At 36.5% G+C, this 6,362-nt stretch overlaps 1 pseudogene; it reads left to right on the top strand.

The window, feature by feature from the left end:
- Positions 1 to 3,495: 3,495 nt before the first annotated feature.
- Positions 3,496 to 4,248, top strand: LOC101000965 (annotated as a pseudogene).
- Positions 4,249 to 6,362: the final 2,114 nt, after the last annotated feature.

Below are 6,362 nucleotides of genomic sequence, written 5' to 3'. Positions count from 1 at the left end.
CAAAATCCTCAATAAAATACGCAAACCGATTCAGCAACACATCAAAAAGCTTATCCACCATGATCAAGTGGGCTTCATCCTGATGCAAGTTGCTGGTTCAACATTCGCAAATCAATAAACATAATCCAGCATATAAACAGAACTAAAGACAAGAACCACATGGTTATTCTAATAGATGCATAAAAGGCCTTGACAAAAATTCAACAGCCCTTCAATGCTAAAACCCTCAATAAATTCGATATTGATAGGTTATATCTCAAAATAATACATACATGACAAACCCACAGCCAATATCATACTGAATGGGCAAAACTGAAAAATTCCCTTTGAAAACTGGCACAAGACAGATGCCCTCTCACCACTCCTATTCAACATAGTATGGAAGTTCTGGCTAGGCAATTAGGCAAGAGAAAGAAATCAGGGTATTCCAGTTATTAGAAAAGAAGAAGTCAAATTGTCCCTGTTTGCAGATGACATGATTGTATATTTAGAAACCCCATTGTCTCAGCCCAAAATCTCCTGTTGATAAGCAACTTCAGCAAAGTTCCCAGGATACAAAATTAATGTGCAAAAAAATCACAAGCATTCTTATACACCAGTAACAGACAAACAGAGAGCCAAATCATGAATGAACTTCCATTCACAATTGCTTCAAAGAGAATCAAATACCTAGGAATCCAACTTACAAGGGATGTAAAGACCTCTTCAAGGAGAACTACAAACCACTGCTCACTGAAATAAAAGAAGACACAAACAAATGGAAGAACATACCATGCTCATGGATAGGAAGAATCAATATCGCGGAAATGGCCATACTCGCCCAAGGTAATCTATAGGATCCAATGCCATCCCATCAAGCTACCAATGAGTTTCTTCACAGAATTGGAAAACTGCTTTAAAGTTCATGGAACCAAAAGAGCCCGCATCTCCAAGACAACTTAAGTCAAAAGAACAAAGCTGGAGGCATCACGCTACCTGACTTCAAACTATACTACAAGGCTACAAAAATCCAAAACAGCATGGTACTGTACCAAAACAGAGATATAGACCACGGAGAACAGAGTCCTCAGAAATAATACCACATCTACAGCCATCTGATCTTTGACAAACCTGAGAGAAACAAGAAAATGGGAAAAGGATTCCCTGTTTAATAAATGGTGTTGAAATTGGCTAGCCATAAGTAGAAAGCTGAAATGGATCCTTTCCTTAATCTTATAATTTAAAATTAATTCAAGATGGATTAGGACTTTAAATGTTAGGACCTAATACCATAAAAATCCTAGAGGAAAACTCCAGGGTAGTACCATTCAGGACATATATTGGCAAAGACTTCATGTCTAAAAAACACCAAAAGCAACGGCAGCAAAAGCCAAATTGACAAATGGGATCTCATTAAACTAAAGAGCTTCGCACAGCAAAAGAAACTACCATCAGAGTGAACAGGCAACCTACAGAATGGGAGAAAATTTTGCAATCTACCATCTGACAAAGGGCTAATATCCAGAACCTACAAAGAACTCAAACAAATTTTACAAGAAAAAAAAACAACAACCCCATCAAAAAGTGGGCAAAGGATATGAATAGACATTTCTCAAAAGAAGACATTCATACAGCCAACAAACACATGAAAAGCTCATCATCACTGGCCATCAGAGAAATGCAAATCAAAAACTACAATGAGATACCATCTCACACCAGTTAGAATGGCTGATCATTAAAAGTCAGGAAAACAACAGTGCTGGAGAGGATGTGGGAGAAATAGGAACACTTTTACACTGTTGTGGATTGTAAACTAGTTCAACCATTATGAAAACAGTATGGCGATTCCTCATGATCTGAACTAGATGCACCCATATGACCCAGCCATCCCATTACTGGCATATACCCAAAGGATTATAAATTATGCTGCTCTAAAGACACACATGCACACGTATGTTTGCAGCACTATTCACAATAGCAAAGACTTGAATCAACCCAATGTCCATCAGTGACAGATTGATTAAGAAAAGGGCAATATATGGCACCATGGAATACTATGCAGCCATCAAAAAGGATGAGTTTGTATCCTTTGTAGGGACATGGATGCAGCTGAATCCATCATTCTTAGCAAACTATCACAAGAACAGAAAACCAAACACCGCGTGATGTTCTCACCATAGGTGGGAACTGAACAATGAGATCACTTGCACTGGGAAGGGGAACATCACACCGGGCCCATCATCATGGGGAGGGGGGAGGGGAGGGATTGCACTGGGGAGTTATACCTGATGTAAAATGACTAGTTACGGGCGCAGCACCAACAAGGCTAAGCATACATATGTAACAAACCTGCACGTTATGCATGTACCCTACAACTTACAGTATATCAATAATAACAAATTAAAAAAAAATAAAAAAAAAAAAAAAAAAAAATTGAAAAAAAATATGTTTTCATGTATTGAAAGACATTATTCACAAAATATCAATGCTATCTAAAGTGATGTACAGATTTAGTTTAATCCTTATCAAATTCCAGTGGCCTTTTGTGTAGAAATGGAGTAGTAGAACCATAAAATGTACATAAAATTTCAAGGGATTCTAAATCACCAATATAATCTTGAAAAGGAAGAACAAAGTTGGAGGAATCAAAATTCTCAATTTCAAAAGTTACTACAAAGCTACAGTAATCAATAATGTTGGTACTGGCATGAAGGCAGACACACAGACCAATGGAATAGAATAGACAGTCCAGAAATAATCCCCTGCATACATAGTCAAACAATTTTTTTGAAATTTTGTTTTTAATTGACACATAATAATCATACATATTTATGGAGCATGAAGTGTTATTTCAATAAATGTATACAATGTGTAATGACCAAATTGGGGTAATTAGAATGTATATCACCTCAAACATTTACAATTTCTTTGTGTTGGGAACATCCAAAATCTTTGTTTCTATTTAAAAATATACAATAAATTATTGTTGGAAAGTGTGTTAGTTTGTTCTCACGCTGCTATGAAGAAATACCCGAGACTGGGTAATTTATAAAGAAAAGAGGTTTAATTGACTTACAGTTCTGCATGGCTGGGGAGGCCTCAGGAAACTTACAATCATGGTGGAAACACATCCTTCTTCACAGGGTGGCAGGAGAGAGAAGTGCTGAGCAAAGGGTGAAAAGTCCCTTATAAAACCATCAGATCTTGTGAAAACTCATTCACTATCACAAGAACAGGATGGGGTTAACCGCCCCCATGATTCAATTACCTCCCACTGAGTCTCTCTCACCACACATGAGGATTATGGGAACTACAATTCGAGATGAGATTTGGATGGAGACATAGCCTAAACATATCAGAGAGCTTCCTGGTAGCTGAACATTTGGAGGTTCCTGGAGCATGGCATGCCTACCTCACTCTACATATCTCTTCATCTTTATCCTTTGCAGCATCCTTTATAATAAACCCATAAAGGCATTGAAGATATATGATTGTGAGACAAGTGTCTACAAAACTATGGATGGTACAAGAACTTCACTTGATATTGAATAGTACCCAGATACTGAGGTGCAAAAAAAACAAGTACTAACTCTGCAAGAATGGCAAGACAAGTGGGTGAACTGAAATATTGGTTTTCATCAAAAACAAGGACATCAACTATTAAAGCAGCATTTGGATACTTTTCCTAAAGGCAAGAGTGGAGTGAGGGTATTTTTTCCTCTGTGTGGAAAAGCAGTTGAGATGAAATATTTTGCAGACTGGGGACACAGTGTACTTGGTGTGGAAATCATTGAACTTGGGATATGAGATTTTTTTTTTTTTGAGGTTTTTTTAAAGAGCAGAATCTTTCTTACTCAGAAGAGCCAATCACCAAAATTCCTGGAGCCAAAGTGTTTAAGAGTTCTTTGGGGCAACATTTCATTGTACTGTTGCTGTATTTTTTATCCTCCTAGAGCAAATATTGGCAAATTTGACAGGATTTAGGATAGAAGAGCATTAGTTGCTATTAATCCAGGTGATCACAAATGCTACGCAGTTATAATGTCGTCCAACCTGGGTAAAGGGTTTCAGAACCTCATGTATGTTCTTTCTTATGATCCAACTAAACATGTAGGCCCACCATTTTGTGTTCTACTTGCTGAAATTGAAAGACTGTTCAGTACGGTATGTAATATTCATTGTCTTGAGAGGGTTGATGCTTTTGAGGAATGACATAAAAGTTTGGGAATTGACTACATTTTTAAAAGGTTATATCTAAGAGATAAGTAAATGAGATGTAAATAAAATAAAGTAAATGAGATGTAAATAAAATAAAGTAACATCAAAATGTTTTTGAGTTTTTTAGTTTCTGAGCAATTGAAAATTATGCTGAGGCCTCAAAATGTAATGGATGAATTTTTTATTGCTTATAAATAATATAGTAGATTCTTGCTCAAAAATGCATGAACTTTATGGAAGAACTTGCATAGTAAAATGGCAAAGTAGCTCCTTTGAAGAGGAGAGTATGATGGCGAAAGATTATACCTGTGTGTCATATAGACTGAAAGATCTTTTAAAAATCTATCAGCTTGTATTATTTGTATAATTAAAAAATAAAAGAAAAATGCAATGCGTATTACATAAATATAACAGACCTAGAAAAACCGACATTATTTTTTTTGAGATGGGGTCTCACTCTGTTACCCAGGCTGAAGTGCAGTGGCACAAACATTGCCCACTGCAGTCTCAACCTCTGGTGTTCAAGCCACCCTCTCACCTTAGCCTCCCAAGTAGCTTGGACCACAGGCACATGCCACCATACCCAGCTAATTTTTTCTTTAATTTTTTGTAGAGATGAGGTCTTGTCATATTGCCCAGGCTGGTCTAAAACCCTGGGTTCAAGCAATGCTCCCACTTCAGCCTCCCAAAGTGCTGGGATTACAGGCTGAGCCACCACACCTGGCAGAAAAACTGACAATCTTTATGAAATTTAGAATGATTGAAGGACATAACACTTCAATAGAGTTCAAGATGGTCCCAAAAGTTATATAAAAGATTAGCTTTTACTATAAGTCCTTGTGTTTTTACTAAAATTCTAGCATCCCTTTTCATACATACATAATTTTAGGTGTAATAGAATCAATAAACAAATAAATTTTAATTAAATAATCTAGTCTATGTGAAGCAAAATATTCCCCAGATGTACTAATTTTTTAACTTAAAAAATTATTCTTAACTACAGTCACTCTATAGTGCTATAGAATACTAGAATGTATTCCTCCTATCTAGCTGAAATTTTGTATCCATCGATCAACCTCTCCCTATCCTTTCCTCCTGCCTACCCTTCCTAACCTCTAACAACCGCAATTCTACTCTTCTAATACTTTTATGAGCTCAACGTTTTTAGGTCCCACATGAGTAAAAACATTCAATATTTATCTTTCTGTGCTTGATATTTTGTTTTCTTTATCTTTTATTTATTTATTTATTTATTTATTTATTTATTTATTTCCTGAGACAGGTTCTTGCTTTGTTGCCTAGGCTGTAGTGCAGTGGCATGATCATGGCTCACTGCAGCCTTTACCTCCCAGGCTCAAGCAATCCTTCCACCTCAGCCCTCTAAGTAGCTGGGACTACAGACATGCACCACTACACCCAGCTAATTTCTTAATTTTTTGTAGAGACGGAGTCTCATTATGTTGCCCAGGTTAGTCTTGAACTCCTGGGTCAAGCAATCCACCCACCTTGGCCTTCCAAAGTGCTGAGATTACAGGTGTGAGCCACTGTGCCCAGCTATGCCTGATATTTCACTTAACATAAGGTCCTCTAGGCTTAACCATATTGCAATGAATGATAGGATTTACTTTTTTACGACTGAATAGTATTCCATTGTGTATATATACCACGTTCTCGTAATCCATTCACGTGTTGACAGACACTTAGATTGATTCCATATCTTGACTATTGTGAATAATACTGCAATAAACATGGGGATTCAGATATCTCTTTCCTTTCCTCTGGATAAATGTCCAGTAGTAGAATTGCTGGATCATATGGTAGTTATATTTTTAACTTTTTGAGGAATTGCCATACTGTTTTCTACAATAGTTACAGTAATTTACATTCCCATCAACAGTATAAGGGTTCCTTTTTCCTCACATCCTCACCAGCATTTGTTATTTTTTTTCCTTTTGATATTAGCCATTTTAACTGGGTTGGGGTAATATCTCATTATGGTTTTGATTTGCATTTCCCTGATGATTAGTGACGTTGAGAATTTTTTCTTGCACTTATTGGCCATTTGCATGTCTTTTTTAAAAGAAATTTCTGTTCATATCATTTGCCCATTTTTATTAGATTATCTGTTTTTTCCTGTTGAGGTTTTTGAGTTCCTTGTATAGTCT

The sequence above is a fragment of the Papio anubis genome, chromosome X (genome assembly GCF_008728515.1).
Source record: "Papio anubis isolate 15944 chromosome X, Panubis1.0, whole genome shotgun sequence".
Lineage (NCBI taxonomy): Eukaryota > Metazoa > Chordata > Mammalia > Primates > Cercopithecidae > Papio > Papio anubis.
The sequence above is the reverse complement of the archived record's forward strand: the minus strand, read 5'-3'. Positions and strand labels throughout refer to the sequence as shown.